The 16,969-nt window shown below is 36.4% G+C and overlaps 1 protein-coding gene across 3 annotated transcripts in view; it reads left to right on the top strand.

The window, feature by feature from the left end:
* The window catches only part of LOC106169161 (uncharacterized), a 74,817-nt gene that overhangs the window by 17,429 nt on the left and 40,419 nt on the right, over positions 1 to 16,969 (top strand). Inside the window, exon 1 of one of the 3 annotated variants that reach the window (XM_013548525.2) lies at positions 6,756 to 7,044. The exons of 1 other annotated variant lie outside the window; for it this stretch is intronic. The gene's annotated coding sequence lies outside the window, so the exon portion shown is untranslated. Of the gene's footprint in view, positions 1 to 6,755; positions 7,045 to 14,803; positions 15,110 to 16,969 lie in introns of those variants that run through there. One more of the 3 variants, XM_013548526.2, reaches the window with a different exon arrangement.

Below are 16,969 nucleotides of genomic sequence, written 5' to 3' on the forward strand. Positions count from 1 at the left end.
TAGACCAATAGGTAGGGCCTACTGTGTTTTTATCGTTGGCCACCGAGGATTTATCCAGAATTGAAGTGGACTAAAAGTCTGGTCTAAACAATAAGATAAAGTTTAGGTCTAAAGATTATATTTTGTGACACTGGCCCAGGAACAGTGAATCACAGAGTTGATAAAACGTGACTTCGGTAATAGATAGATTATACTTGTTGCATATTTTACAAAAAAAAAGTGAAGGTAAAGACCCTTCAGAGGTCGGGATTGAAGCAGTATCGGTCTCTTTCTCCCCTAGAGCAGTTGTTAAAAACAAGAGACACCTTTCCCCAGCCCCCGACTCCCACGCTTTACGTGTGCACGTATCTTTTGCATGAAACCTTAGGGGGGAAACATAAATACATACGTAATGTTTGTAATCTTAAAAACACACTAAACAAATGTTATGTGTTTTTCGGCTTTGGTACATTCGTTTCTTGTAAACACGGTTTCTTTTTATGTTGCAAAGCATTGTGTGCGTATGTGCCAGAGCAGTGTTTTTTTCTTATAACTATGCACAGGATTGTTCCGCTTAAAACTAATATCACCTTTAAAATGTTTTATTATTGTACAGAAATTGGAGGGATTAAGGTGTTAGCGATGGAAATACAACGCCATGTGAGAAACACAAGCTCCAAATAACTTAATCAACATGCTTGGGACCGATGCATAGTATAGTAGGCCTCTTCCTTGCCTATCACTTTTGCCAGCTAAAGAAAGCCGTTTTGACTCTCTTTATTCGCACGGTCCGGATAAACGACGAAACACTGCGTTTAATATGGAGGTCAAAAAGCTAAGCAAATAAATAGTCTGTATTTTACAAAGAGCTGCAGAATCAAATTAGATTGCATGTTAAAGTCAAAATGATTACATCTAAGTGTTTCTTGGGCATTCCAATGGGATTACGAAGGCAAGAAGATTACACGAAAACTCCAACAAACACATTTCAAAGATTACGAGATCAACTGGAACCGTTCTTTGACCAGCTGAAAAGAGTTTGATGAATCTTTATTGCAATTGAAGCCATTTCTTGGAGTCGTGCCCCCCTTAAACGGCTGATTTATATGACTTCAGTCTAGAAGATAGCACAAACCAATTAACGTAAATGCGATTGCTCAGTTGAGGAAATTTCATTTAAAAGGCGCCAGAAAAAAAGAAGAAAAGGGGCACTCACGAACAGTTATCGGCGAATATATATATATTTTTTACAAATATAAAAAATCGTCAAAAACCAGGCTAGTAGGGTACAGTTGGCCATCAAAACTATATGTATTCTGTGGAAGAAAATATACCGTTTATCAGTGCCTTATGATTGCATTCAATTGAAAAGTCGTCAGCTCTGTGAATCTCACATGTGTCCTAATTACAGAGTCCTCGCTTTTTATTGAATATCTCTCACTTTATTTCATCTTCACGTCGCACTAATGACTCTCCATTATAGACGTTTTATCATGGTCACAGTCTTTCTTCAATTTCAGTGACAAAAAGTATGCCTAGTCACGCACATCCAATCTAGCAAATTCAAGACTAAGGTCGGGATATTTGCCTTCATTTATACAAAATTATTAGAAATCATCATTATTACGTGCATATATAGTATAGCCAAATCTTTTACAATTGAAGCAAAGCGATGACGACAAAAGTATGTAAATGTATGCAGCTTTGCTCAGGCCTTTTCGTGGGGATAAAAAGAACAGATGCATTTTGTATTACACTCAACGAGATTGACATTTTAATTCCAAAAGCCCTTAAGATCACTGATGACAGATTAAATAAACATCTTTTTATATAAGACTTCCCCGCCCTCGTGTATCTCGGTACCCTGCCCGAGGGTCATCCCAACTAATAGTTTAGATTTCCTAACCCCATTAAAACGTCTTAACCTTAATGAGTGTGTCGTAAGCTAAATATTTACAAGAAATATTTATGCGTTAAGCATTTTATTATGCAGGCCAGTAATGGGGTATTTATTTATCGTGATTGCCCAAAGGTACACTAGGATGTGAAAACCTGTAGCCACAAACACAAATCTGGTTTGTTTCTAAAGGAAAAAAGGTTACCTGGAGTTAATCCTGCATTCCTAGATACCCTTGAAACCTTCAATTGGAACACCTAAAAAGTTGGGCGGTTAAGCAAAATTTCATAAAAAGATAATTTGGACTTTTAAAACTGGAATCCAGGGTGAAAAAATGCTAGCACTGGAGAACAAATGAGGCATGTTAAAACAATTAAGTAGACTCTGTTTGAACAACGACAGTAAATTTCGCATTAAAGTAGTGCTCTCTGACCCCACCTCTCCGTTCGGCAGTGGCGAAAGCTTTAGGCAATTTGGTGGTGGAAATAAGCTTTAGATTGTGATTGTCTATTAACTTGGCCTGTAGCACCTTTTACCCCGTCAACTTAACGTCATTGGCGACTGTGTACATACCTAACCAGAAAAAGCAATTAGCAAAATGATAAAACATTGCGAAACTGCACGTTAACACATAGCAGTGATGCAGCAGAATTCTTCCTCCGGGATATTTACCGACATCGACGGAGGCTATTGCATCGATTTGGAGACCAATCAATTTGGTGTAAAACGATCCGGATTTTTCTCATAACCCATTTTTTTCTTCTTTTTGTCAAATCCCGTTTCACCACGCCTTTAATTGGTGTTTTCTATTGTCTCTGAAATCTCTACTATTCTTTTATATCTTGTTTTATCCCCCAATTTGTTTATTTACGTTAATTTTTTCTCCTCTCATTGAATCTATTATTATCAATTTTATGTTAATTTTTCGTACCTTAGGTCTCGCTATTTAAATAAATGAAACCTTTTATTGTTTCAATGTATTTCATTGTCTTGAGCTTCCTCCTATACTCAATTTCAGTTCGTGAACCGCATTTCTTTGCAGCCTTGTCAGCAACACCACAGACCAAAGCGCTTTTAACCAAGGATACCTTAGAGAGGAAATTGTTTTCCATCCTCTGAGTTAGAACACTTATCTTATAAGAATGATTCAATAGCATCATTTATCTCACATAATATTTTCCTGATGAATTGTTCATAATGATATACGCCTTCTTTCGTCTCCGCTCTCGAAATGATGCTTACCGGGTTCCACACAGATAACATATCCGACTAAAGAAGAACTTGCGTTTATTTACATAACACATCTGCGGTTATCAGATCAATCATGGAGTGTCTTTGATCTTTGTTTAGAGTGTCAGCGATATTCAAACAATTCCATGTTTCTAGATCTGTTTATAGTCGATATGAAAACAACGCCAGGTAGAGCCCAGGTAAGGCGTATACATACCCTACCTCTATGTGATCATATTTTTTCAGGGTAAGGAGATATGGATCGTCGCTCACCTGGAGTGAGAATTGATCTACTCGCACGTACTTAAAGACTTCCTAGACTACTTAGAATCAAGACTACTGCCCTCATTCTTGTATTATTGTCGATGAGGTCAACGTCTTGATTGACGTGCTTTAGCAATATAAGAAAAAGATTGGGTGAATGTTGTTTGTTCTGTTTATTATATACACAATTAAAATTTGATGGTGTATGTATTTCTAGTGACACGGACGCAAATACGTGCTGTCGATTTAATGAGACTTAACCTTGAGGTATGCATAATAGTATTTTTCGCGTAAGAATAGAGGGAATAACCTCACTAAAGCCAAGTCTTACACTAACGAATCTACAAGTCCTATTTTTGTTTCTGTTTGCAAAATATCCAGCTAATGCGTTTACATTTCTCTCTTTAAAGAGGCTAATTTCTTCTTCTACGCCATTCGCCAAGACCATATATTTTATAAACCTTAACAGACGCTCACGGTGCCTCTACCTTCGAGCGTGGCGCTAATTGCCCGGCCGTGTCGCCCAGCTTGATTTCAAACAGTGTTACGTCGCGTTGCACCGCTTCAGGCGTTGATGTCTGACCGCCCGCGTTCTCTGTCGACGATGAACATATTCACTGCAGGACGAACCGCGTCCAATGATCCAGTTAAACATGAGGAAGGGCGAATCCGAAGGGCAGGGTGTGTTAACTGCTTGTTGGAGTCTTGTACAAATGTAGTGAAAATACATTAACGCGCAGTGTGTGTGTGTGCGTGTGTGTGTGTGTGTGTTTAAGAGAGCGAAAGAGAGGGGGACGAGACGGTCAGTCAAAAGACATCGAAACAATTCAGATATTATTTGTGGCTTCAAATGGTGTATTAAAAACATGTTTTACAATATCATTGCAAAATAAATAAATAAATAAATAAATAAAAAATCGACGTGCAAGATATCACAAATTGCACGTAACTGAATGTCAGCATCTTTTCCATTTCAATCGTCACACCACCTAAGATACGTTTGTGCCGCCGCTGTGGAATATTTTCTTTTCCTGCTTTCTAAGGGCTGCCTCCTCACTCTGTCATCGCAATACAATAAGTTGCTTTGAATTGAGATTCCGATCCAAATGCCACCATATCGACCACTGAGTTGCTCTGAAGGAATTCAGTCCAGTCGAGTCTTTGCAATCGTGAGAAGTGTGCGAAATAAGATTTTTCTTTCTTTTTTCCCTTCAGCAAGGATGGTGAAATGGTGAAGGCAAAATTGCTAAGAAGTCACAGATGTTGTGATAAGACAAAATTACTGTCCATGAGTGAGAGAAAAAAGTGAAAATGATCGGGTCTGTGTGTTTGATACATTCTCCCTGCCCCTCCCCTCCCCCCTTCTCTCTCTCTCTCTCACACACACACACACACACACACACACACACACACACATTTTCCATGCGTAGTCATCGCTAATAGAAAATAATATACAAGTCACTCAGCGGTGCAACATTCGAACACTATCACAGAAGATATGCTTATTAAAGAAACTATGCATCCGTCTGTCTTCTTGTCGCCATCTGCCTTGCTCCACAACAAAGTTGAGACGCGAAAAATATTTCAATCTCGACTCACATGGAGGAGTGCACGTGGACGAACAGTTGGAGCACGTATTCTAGACACGGTTATGTGAATGTGCAATAAGTCAATGTCTTCGATCATGTCATCAAATTTACTTTTAACGTGTTTTGCCGCATTCGTTGCAATGCTGCGGTTCACCCTTTGATTAGTACAATTTGACTCATCCAAAAGTTTGCAGCTGCTTTGGGAGGGTTGTCGAGCAAAAAAGGAAAAATGAAGAAAAACAATCTTCGCTGTGGCCGAGTTATTCCGGGTAGTCACTTAATCTGATGGCGTCACCTGTAAAGAACATGGAAGCCACATTCAACAACTGAAAATCTTGTGGATTTAATGACGAACTTGATAGACAAACGATGGAATAAAACAATAAACATGAAAAGGTTTATTTTTATACCTTAATTGTTCGTTCTTTTTATACTGATAGAATAACACAAAAGGTTTCTCTCAAAATAACGAACAAATATATTAAAAGCGATGATGAAAAAAAAAAGAATGCAAGGGAAAAATAAAGAAATTAAACATTAAAATACGATCCCGGAACTTTGATCATTCTAGACTCCTTTCAGCAGTTGTAAAACACCTGTTCAGACTCCATTGTGATCGGAAAGGGATGGCTGTTATTCTTAATAGCAAAAGAATACACTATTTTACAAAACATAATGATAAAAATAGATAAATAAAATAAATAAAAGATTTTGAAAATAAATAAAACAAAGAACAACATTCTAATGTGAAATATACAGTGTAAACTTCCACTTCCACCTCAGCTTAGTTATCTGGAAAATACCACTTTTTTATAGCGATTCTTTAGCCAGCCTTGTTTCCAGGTAGCCCACCCCCAACCCTCTCCAAAGCGACGAAAGTAGTCTCCGACTGAAAACTTTTTATCTGCTATTTATCTTTAATAGGGAAGCAGGTATCAGTAAAGATTAAAGATTTTGGTACTGATGCATGTATGTGATGTAAAAACTTTCTATGCAGTCTGTTAAAGAGATTATGCTGAGTGCGGTAAAGACTTAAAGTGCAAAATAATAGCCAAATCTGAGGCAAATATTCTGAGAAAATATGTATCCATTCGATATGGAGTTTGGAAACAAGAGCGACGAGGATAGAGCTGAGTAAGCGTGAAAATTATAGCGATTTTGTCAAAAGTAATGCAAAGACTCGGTTAAACTAGTACAGGATTCTGAGAAACTGACACAAATGTTTTATGTTACTCTCTATTCTTCAAAAAGTACGCAAAAAACAGAATAAAGATCTAGCAATTTCTTTGGTTCTAAGTTTGGTACCCATGTGATGACTTATATTTGAAAAATACATGTTTATGAAATAAAGGAGAGATGGTGAATTTGTGTGGGGGCATGCTTAGAATTTTAAAAATGATTTCTGCAAACAAAAACATTTCTTGTGAGTGAGTTGGCGTCGTAAAGGAATCTTCGGGATTTTGCTTCAGTAAAATGAATAGAATATCTGACTGCAAATTGAAATTGTTTCTGATGTGAAAATGCACTTTTTGCCATTGGTAGCCACGTGAAAAATGGCTTCCACCTGACACGAGCAGGTGTTTCAAAACTGAAACATTTTATCACAATAAATTTTAAAACGAAAGCACATGATCTAAATCCATAGTGAACCCTACAACTGCAGTTATTAGCTGCTAATGACGAATTGGATTGGTCAGTAACCACTCAGGTGAAAACTGATCGTCGCGTCCTATTGGTCCGTACTCAGAAAAGGGCGGGGTTTCTATTGTTGGTAATTTATAAAACTAGGATCCACGAGGGCTCGTAAACACAGATGTGGAACGCCACTCAACATCTGTTCCCAATGGTCGAGACCAGTGTGCTTGTTGTTGAAATGTAAAATGCCATTACTGATCAAAGGAACATCTTAATTTAGTCCTGATTCGTAAACTGATATCAACAAGGCAGACATTAGTATTTTTTTCATGAGAAGTTTTAACGATTAACGGGAACGAGAAAGTTGGTTTGTTGAAGTTACACTGGATTTTCACTAAGCGCGTGCAGGAAGTAATTGCTAATGGGAAGTTTTACCAAGCGGCGTTTGAGGTGAGTAATTAACCGTGTCATTTTAAAACTTCTTTTCGAGCGAGGAGTGGGCACATTTTAGCGTGGTGTTTCATGTCCCTCACTACACATATTCGTGCTTATTACAAAACGAGTGTTGTGGTATTGTTCTACGCATCATACAATTAAGTCCATCACCTGTAAGATATAACACTTTTATATACTGTATATTGCCTCCATTGCAACGTCAGTATGTAGTTATACCTTTTAAGTGATGACGGTAGCGTAACACCCGGTGGAATACTAAGTATTGAAAATGGAAATACTCCACCAAAAATAACGGGAAGCAAACCTTCATAAAGTGTTAGGATAACTTTTTTTTAATACCTGTACATGCTTTATCTAAACGTGTTATTTGCGAATCACAATTTTGCCATAGGCCTTATAACAACAACCTCCCAAATCATTCTAATTATGCAGTGTAATTAACGAGAGAAAAATGGCAATGACACAGAGTATTCATAACGTTACCGCTTCACTATGCAAAACGCGTTACACAAAGGTCCTGCAAAACACAGGTGAAGTTGTGCCATAGATCGCCACGCACCAGTGAACCAATTACCAAATACTTTGCTTTTATTATGTTAGCAGGTAAACATATTTAATTGTTCACCTGAGACACAAAAAGTTTGAAGACGGGCAGTTTAATGCTGATAAAATCGGTGGGCGGTTTGATGCTGATAAAATCAAGGCACTTGAGCAGCTGAAAGAAAGAATTTTTAAAAAAAGTTTTTGTTTAAAGTTTCCTGTGCATGGAATTCTGGCGATTCTTTTAGCAGAATATAGAGCACATGACAAGATAGTTTAATCAATGTCTAGGACTTGATGATTTCAAGAATTTCAATTAATATCTGATTTTGACATTAGAGGCATTGTGCAGTTGTCAGAAAAGATATCAGATACCTATGTGGATGTTGGATACGTGTTTACTCAATATTTGATATCTTTGTTCAATAATTTGATACTTATTTTTTATCTTTAGATTTTTTCTCGCCTCAGACACATTGCATCAGGCCTTATTTACAAATTGAAATTAGCATATCATTCTGAAGAAAAAGGTCTGGTGATACCCTGCCAATTTTTTGGACTGATAAGAGAACTGCCATTCATTTTAGAAAATTAGTTATTTTTTGGAAAAATTAATTTAACTTTTGCAACAGCATGGTTAAAAAACAGCATGTTGTGGCAGGTTTTTTCTCCTAAAATTAGTTTTTAATGACATCAAGTCCAATTCATGTTAACATCTGTCACTGCTAGCCTATAACAAAGATATTTGACAAAATGTCCTGAAACTCACATGGAAACACTTAAAATTACATCAGTAAGGGTAAAATGGCTTTCAATGCAACCACTAAATTTGTTAAAGAAAAAAAAGCACAATGCAACCACCAAAAAAAAAAAAGAACAAAAAAAAACTGACTGAGCATTTGGAAAGTTAGACATTGAAAAAGTTGTTTCGCCTGACCATTTTCATGTAAATAATCCCAACAAGCGTGTGACCATCCAAGGCTTGCTATTCAGTGAGACCGTAACAGTATGGCTGCAGTCACAATAGCAGACTAATAGATCCTCAGATCAAATATGACTAACCTTGAATGCCTGTTGCATTCCCATGTGAATGTGGCTAAAAAAGCTTTCATAAAACTGACTGAATCAATGTCAGTGACATCACAGTACAAGTGATCAGATAGTCACCAGATCAGCACCAGTCCACCTGAATGAATATTGCGGAACTGTGAAGAAGAGAATTACTTCCAGTGGCAGATTTGTAGTAAGAAGAAGCAGAAGTTTTGCCCCAATATTTTTTTTGCCTTTTTTTATACAGGTCTGTCGGCAGAAATGTGGCTTCTGTTATGGTATATGGCTTACTTTAGCGTGACCAAGTACCATTACTTGCTTCAATTGTGCATGTAGAATGTGAAACTTACTGTCCATTTTCCAGGAATCATTTTTCACTCAGCATCTCATTTCATGAATGGATCAAATTTGCTGGCTAAGTGGGTAAAACTATTTCAGAAACAATGTCAAAGAAATGACAAATGATTGCTTGAACTGTATTGTTAAGTTCAGGGGTGACTTGTTCCTCCCTTGTTTTAGACTTTATCCTGCCTTGTTCAAGTTGCATGACAGTCTTTTTCCATAATTACTATCAAGTTTAAATGGTGCTAGTACATTGTACACACATTGTGGATCAAAAAAGAAATTATGTTTTCCAATTTACACCAAATAAGTATTTTACACCAATAATTGATCACATTTTTTTGTTTTAGACTAAACTTCCTTCCAACACACCCTGTTTTATGTAGTTATTATGCAGTTTTGAATGAAAATAGGAAATGAAATGTGGCAGTTACATAAACTAATTATTTTCATTATACAACTTAAAATGAAAAATTGGGCAAATTAGGTGGGTTGTTATATAAACTAACATTTGGAAAGTCATGAATTGCCCTTTATCTTCAGGTTGAGCATGAAGAATATCCAAACTCATATACTGTACCAAACAAAGAACTGCAGAACAATAAATAAAAACAGTTTATTTGCCTTCTTTTTTTTTCTATAGTCTTTAATGGAAATTTTACTTTCTGAATGAACTTTCTTTGCCAAAAAGTTGATAGCATTTTAGTGTTTTTTATCATTGCAAGGAATTCATTAATCTATTGCATTCTTTTTCAAGTTCTGGGGGTACTTGAAAAAGTAGGTTCACTATACCATTCTTGTATTTTGGCTGTTAGTATTGTAGAATGCTCCAAAAGTTTGCCACCAAATGCCAAGTTCCTTTAAAGAATTACGTGTACCCTGTGAATGGTGAAACGGTAAACACCTTCAGGCTACAGGAAGTCAAATATTTAGGAAGCGGCTACATCTTTAGGACTGGTAGGTAGTTTTGAAGGCATGGGAATGAATTTGGTGTTTATTGAAGAATTAAATAACCAGTTTATGCCATAGAACATGGAAGAAATTAAGAAATGTTAATCTCTTACAACCACACAATCTTTTTCTCTCTTGCTTCTTTTTTCCTTTCATTTTTTGGTGGTCGTTGGGGGGGGGGGGGGGGGGGGGCAGGCATGTATTCCTGTCTCCAGTAACATGCAGGGGTAATTGATCAAAGTTACAAGTAACAATTTTGCATTAAATAAAGTAAGACGTGAAATAAACATTTTATTGTTTAGAGCTTGATTTCCAGTGTGGTTCATTGAAAGCAGATAAACTCCAGTTGCTGTGAAAAAATTAAACAAGTGACAAAAAAACCCTGCACAGGCTTATATTTTTTGTTTCATACTCATTAAGTGCAGTTAGTGAAAAAGTGCCTTGAGGACAGTTTGGCAGAAATGTTATGGTTATTGGTTATATAATTGTTAAATTTGCAGAAAAAGTTTCACCTGTCCCACCTGGGAGTGATCAGTCATGAAGGGAGGTGCTGAAATATTACCATTAAAAATCCTGGCACTGTCAATGATTTTACTACAGATTGGAGCAAGGAAAAATCATAGATGATTTTAGTTTAATGGTTACCCACATATGTTGGATACAGGGATAGATATTGGATGGGCAAGGAAATTGCTTGTTTTTGTTATGTTTTTATTGCTTGTTGTAGTATTGTTTTAGGGAGGGTTAAGGGATCGGGTACATACACCTATAAAGCTAGGGGAAAGAGGCACTTGACTCACTCCTTCCCACTGATTATGATAACAGAGCTTTCATAAGGGCTGAGTCCCAATTAAACTGTCATCCAACATAGATCGATCTAACTCTGCAGGGACTCTTGCTGAATGAAGTCAGATAACCTGAAAAAAGCACCTCCTGTAGCTGTATGTTTTTACCCTCAACCCACATGGAATATATGTTATGCTTTTTTTAGTGATGTAGCTAGTGATGATGGCATCTTCTCTCTACATTTGTTTCTGTGAGCCACTGAGTGGTACCTGTAATCTTAAATTAACTAGCAAGGTAATTTACCAATGAAAAAACAGAGCAGAGATATCATATAGATCATAAGGACACATTGCAAAGCTGAACCTTCAGTTTGCCCTTTGCTCATACACTAGTATTGTACCTGTACCTTATCAAAATAGTGTGCCAACACTCTAATTAAAGCAGTTAACTGGGCACCTGTATATCTCCACTGTATAGCTTCTCCGCCCTTGATTACCTTTAGTGCAGTAATTAAGGACAGTTAACCAATCAGTCAGGAGGGAATTAATTTCTGGGATTATGTAATAAATAAATACCTCTGCTTGAACCAACAGGTGAGAAACTCTTGGGAAAATAAAGTGAAATGTGATCTTCATAAATATGGGGATCTTCACAGAATGTGGTTAATGGCTAGTACATAGGTCATAAAGGCCGCATTCACAACCAAAGTTGGTGCGAGGACTAACAGATCCGTGGATCAAACATGGCAGACCCACTTAAAAGCTTACCTCGTAATCCCGCGGGGAATCTATTCATTGTCTATGTTTTAGGGGATTACAGGGCAAGCTTGGGTCAGCCATATTTGATCAGCAGATCAGTTAGTCCATGGATCAACTTGTTCTGAATGTACTCAAAGAGACAGATGTGTCCACTTTTAAAAGTCAACAGAAATATAGTAACAAAATAAATTTTACTTACATGTGAAATCCACATTAGGTGTTTGTCAACGTGCTCTATTAAAAAAGCTGATTTGAAGGGGTCATAGTGTGGGATAGCGTTAGCAATTTTTTTTCACTTAGCCAAATTATCACTTTTTTGTCAATTTGTTATGAAAATGGTTTTAATTTGACTAAAATTCATCAAATCTAGCCCTTTTTGTTTAGCCAATTTAAGTCAGTTTTAGCATTTGGCTAAATTGGCGAGTGCTAGCGCTACCCCAGATAGTTGTGCGTGACATATATTCCATCTTATTAAAATGTACAACTGCCAAGTTAGTGACTAACATCTGAGTGACTGTCTACATCTTCCTTGGTTTCCCCCCACTAATATTGATGAAAAATAACTTTGTAGATCTGAATGATTCACAGAAATGGCCCATTAGTAATGGCCTCAGCTGTCGAGATATGCAATTACCGACCTGAGGTTGGTCAAAAGCAGTGGACTAGGAAGATTTCAAAACAACTTATTATTAATTCTATCGCCATTTAAAATACTTTCACTGCCTGCAACAATCTAGAATGGTTTTGAATAAATCTGTTGGAAGATGTCCTTCTCCTCTGGACCTGTTAGTCTTTTGTATAATTTGTCAATTCAAGGCAACTTATTTCAAGATCATAAAGACTTGTTAGAGTGATTCTTTTATCATTTAAAACAAGATTCTCCTCTGAATGGCTGCCAGCATAGGAAGTCAAAGTGGATTGTGGGATAACACTTTAACGTGGGTCGCATATGCACATTTCATGTTCCAGCATGTGAAACGTTAAAAAGTGTGTTTCACATGCCCAATGCATATGTCTGCATCCCTTGAAATATTCATATTGACTTTATGGGGATTTTTATTGCTTAAGGAGCTGGTCTGTCTCTGTAATCCATTCCAATGCACAAGTACGCAGAGACTGGAAAGATTCAATAATCTCATTTTAAAATGATTACGGTTATGAAATATTGCAATCATTTATCGTTATCTGATGTATTCTTTATGACTTTTTTGATAGAAAGTCCCGGTGCAACACTGTATTGGCAAATTAAACAGATATTTTATCTAAACAATACTACGTTATAAATCTGGATTGCAGTCTTCTGGGACTCACAAAATACCTAACTTTATTGGAAATTACTTGATGGAAGAAGACTTAGATTTTCTTTCCTGTATCGGGTGTACTTAATACCTGCACCAAAATGAAACTCCAGAAATTGATTTATATATAATTACCAAATTTAACAAAAAGAAAAAAATAAGGAAGCCCTTCAGTGCCATGCCTGTCGTGTATAACTCGTACAAAATGATTTCATGTGGTATTATCCAGAAAATTGATAGATTGGTGTGCAACTAACGTGTTCTAAGGATTCAGGGATATTAGAATCATCTGTCTTTGTTATTTGCCTGGATAGTTTCCACTGAAGTTCAACCAGATGAAAATGAAATACTGAGTACATGTAAGTAACATTTGCTGTTGTCTAGATCTGCAATTATAATCAGTGTTTGCGATAATCTGCGTATCAAATACACCAATGAACCTTACTGTTTTTGTCACTGGAGTTCAAATTATGAACAAAACAAACAAACAAAAACATTTGAAATTAATTTTAAGTTCAAGTTGCAAGCAAACACAGTTTGTAGTGTACCAGTATGCCTTCTTTTTTAAAAGCCATGCAATCATCATCATCATTAAAAATCCTGGAAAAAGCATCTTTGCCTCTACACCTTCATCCTGTGAATGTGTACAATGGGCAAAAACAAGAACAAAACCTGCTTTAAAATTGCCATAAATTTGGTGCTATAATTATATATTTAACAAAGGGAAGAGTAAATTTAGTAGTAGCTGCACGTTATATTTTGGCAGAAGTGGATTCGTTGCCAATATTTAGACTGACCTTCACATTTATGTGCCACTCGGCCTCTGACTAATGGATGATTATTATATTGCTTCTTTGGCAATGGCACATGATTATGACCTAAAGTAGGGGGTTTATTTAATCATCATTACCTTTGTTGCCAAGTTCAATAAGCATCTATCTTCATAAAGGTTCCACTCTCCAAACTAATACAGTCCATACAGTGTACATTATATGTGCAGAATGCAAACTGGATCTGGTGGAGGCTACAGGATTTTTAAGAAGTTACTACCAGAAAGAACTATTTTTATGGTAATAAATGTTTGATGAACTTGTATGCAGGTTCTCCAGACAAAAGTGAACATTAGAAACACCAATCGCTATTAATTAATTCACCATTTTTTTTATTTTGTTCATTAGTGTATTGAAAATGATGGAAGTATACTTTATCAAAATAAATAAATAAATAAATAAATAAATTGAAAAGTAAAATAATAATAATGATGATAATTAGCATATAATTAAACAAAAATAAAAAAAATCCTCTCTCTGGTTCTGTTGTGATGTAACTTTACTGCTGCTACTGATATTGTCAGTTATATTTTGAGTAATCGGTACCACACAATTTAAAAGGTGGGTTGTTTTACAAGTTGTTTTAATATCTTAACTTAATACAGGACCCCCACTGCCACAAGTAAATTAACTTCACCCCACTATGATGGTACATAATTACTACTACTAACAAAGCACTTTTTCAGTGATTATTCTACAAATTTGTTCAGTGTATTTTTTCCTTTCCTTTCCATTCTTTTTTCTTTTGAAAAGCAAAAAGCAGTGATATTTTCTTGGTTCAGTGAACTCAGCTGAGAAGTGCTTCAATTTTTCCTGTCATTTCCGATTACTCTAAGAATTGCACTATTCTGGCTGTAGTGATTGATCGGTGCCCAGAATTAGCAGCTCTATACTATCTAGTCCGTGCTGCAGCCTACATTGTTACTGCGTTGCCCTTGCTGTAATTGATATCGATGTCATTAAACCGGATCCTGGTTCCTAACACCATCAATGAACAAAGATCGCAAGCGGCATCATAACAAGCTAGTGTACCACACCATGTCAGTCTAAATTCATTTTCATCAATACTCAAGTCGATGGATGAAAGTCTCAAGTCCACTGAGCACAAACCCCTTTCCCCTTCCGCCTGTTCTTTTCCTGGAATGCTAAATGGCCTATTATGGTTAGAATCAATAAGAGACCAGGCCGTTTTCAATATGGCAATTATTCGCTCATGCTCTGTTGAACAGACTTGCTCAGTCTGTGAAAACAATGGTGTTTGGTCTGGGTAACACGGCCAAATAAACATCACTTCCTGAGGAATGTTTGTTGTATTCACGGCCTGCTCTTCGTGGAGAAAGGACTTGCTTGTGCTTTGTTTTAAAGCCTTTTGTGAGTGCATAATTGGCTTGTTGCTAAAGCGAGGATAGCAAAGGCTTAAGACAGTGCACTTTGAATAACTGATCTCATTGTGATAACTTGTACAGTTACTTTTATTGGCACATAAGAGTGGACACTTTGAAAGGTAAACTTACTTATTAGTAATTCATCATTAACACCAGAAAGTATTGGTGAAATAGGTATTCTATTATCTCTTGTGCAATGATGTTAAAAAGTAAATTGTTTCTGTTGAGGAAGGGTCAGTGCCATGCCTCAAGAGATAAAAAACGCTTAGCCTCTTTGGTAATTATTAACTTTTTTGTCAATATAATGTTAGGAGGATGAAGTTCTCTTTGTTTTAAATTTTAAGACTCCTTTAACTAGATATCAACAGCAAATAAGGATAATGTTGATAAGGTTATAGGTTAGCCTGTGAACATTGATTTGGAATCCTGGCATGGTCGAGACATCAGAAAATCTTGGCTCGTCACTGGTCCTTTTCAGGGCCCTTTCCATCATGAGTGCTATATATTAGCAATACTGATCATTGACAATGTGCTTTGAGATGCCATAATTTGTAATTATGTAATATTTTGAAAATACATAATTGCCATTTAGCTATCATACTTGAATGTAATCAAAGTAATTAACTGTGATTACATTGATGAGTTTATAAACCACTTGTTTAGTTAGTTTGTATGTTTGCTTGCTTATATATAGAGAATGGACACAGATTAGTTGTGCTTGAGAACAGTATTTCATGAATAATTTAGTTTGATAAAAGAATAAATCAATTAGTACCATATGGTTATTTAAGAGATAACTGAAGTGACATGGCATTACCATTGATGCTAATTTAGAAATAATTTAATTTTATAGACTTCATCAAAGGCTTGAATAGGAGATGTATATCATGTACAAATCTCAAGTGTAAAAAGAAAATTCAGCCCCAAAAGTGGATCTTTTACCATAAAATATTCATTTAAGCCCCCTTTATAGACCTTTTTCATCTTTTGCGGAAATACGAAGTGAGCATGACAGGAACCGTGCGCCACAGGGGTCATAGTGGTCCTCTGCTGTTTCCAGCATGGCAATGCTAGGTGTAGATGATGTACAAGGTGCGCATATAAAAGGTCGCATGAAGCGTGCATGGCTTTCTGTCAAACTAAAAAGGTGGCTGTAGCACAGAAATGCGTAAACTGTAGGCAAGAAACAGCTATTTGGACGGAGAATCAAGCAATTAAATATTTTCTTTCTCAGTTTAAATACGATGCGCTTTACAACTAGACTTCACCTAAGCGTCCGAGCCTTGGCTGTACTTTCAATAGTGATGACGAACTAAAGCTTCGGAGTTCTTTTAAATGCTTCCGATAATAAAGATATGCGAAAGAGACTCTTTATTTTTTATATATAAAATCAAAAAAGCCAGTAGACTCGTACACAGCTTTCAAGAGTGTGGACAGGTGCGCAGGCCTACGTCTTCACAATTTTGTACATGTATATATGCAAGCTGTGGCGATATCACCTCATGTACCGGCAGTGTCAATTCATTACGATTTTTATGTCTTGTTTGAAGGATATCTTAAGAGATTTTTAGAGTGATAAAATGAAAAGATTTTCTGCATTGTTTGACTCGTAGCTACTGTGTATACAGGTAAAACTGACACGCAGATCGTTCGTCGATGAACTGATTAAATCGTTTGGTACCTGATAAGGCATCAGGTGTTACTTGTTCAATTGTTCGGTAAGGCGGGCGGCCACAACTACGACCTTTCCTCTGTAATTAAAACCTTTTAAGAGTTAAACAGGTGAGACAGGAATTCTCGACTCTTTCCCAGTCGATAATTAAAGTTTACCGTGTCTTACTCTAGTAGGCCTATATGTACAAAATTTACGACAGGTAAAAAATGTCAGCCTTTCGGTCTGACAAGTATGAAAATTTTGTCAAACTGAAACAAAAACAAAATTGTAGCAAGAGGCCAAATTATTTGATTTTTAAATGTTT

The sequence above is a fragment of the Lingula anatina genome, chromosome 3, assembly GCF_051362555.1.
Source record: "Lingula anatina isolate TDL-2025a chromosome 3, LinAna3.0, whole genome shotgun sequence".
Classification (NCBI taxonomy): Eukaryota; Metazoa; Brachiopoda; class Lingulata; order Lingulida; family Lingulidae; genus Lingula; species Lingula anatina.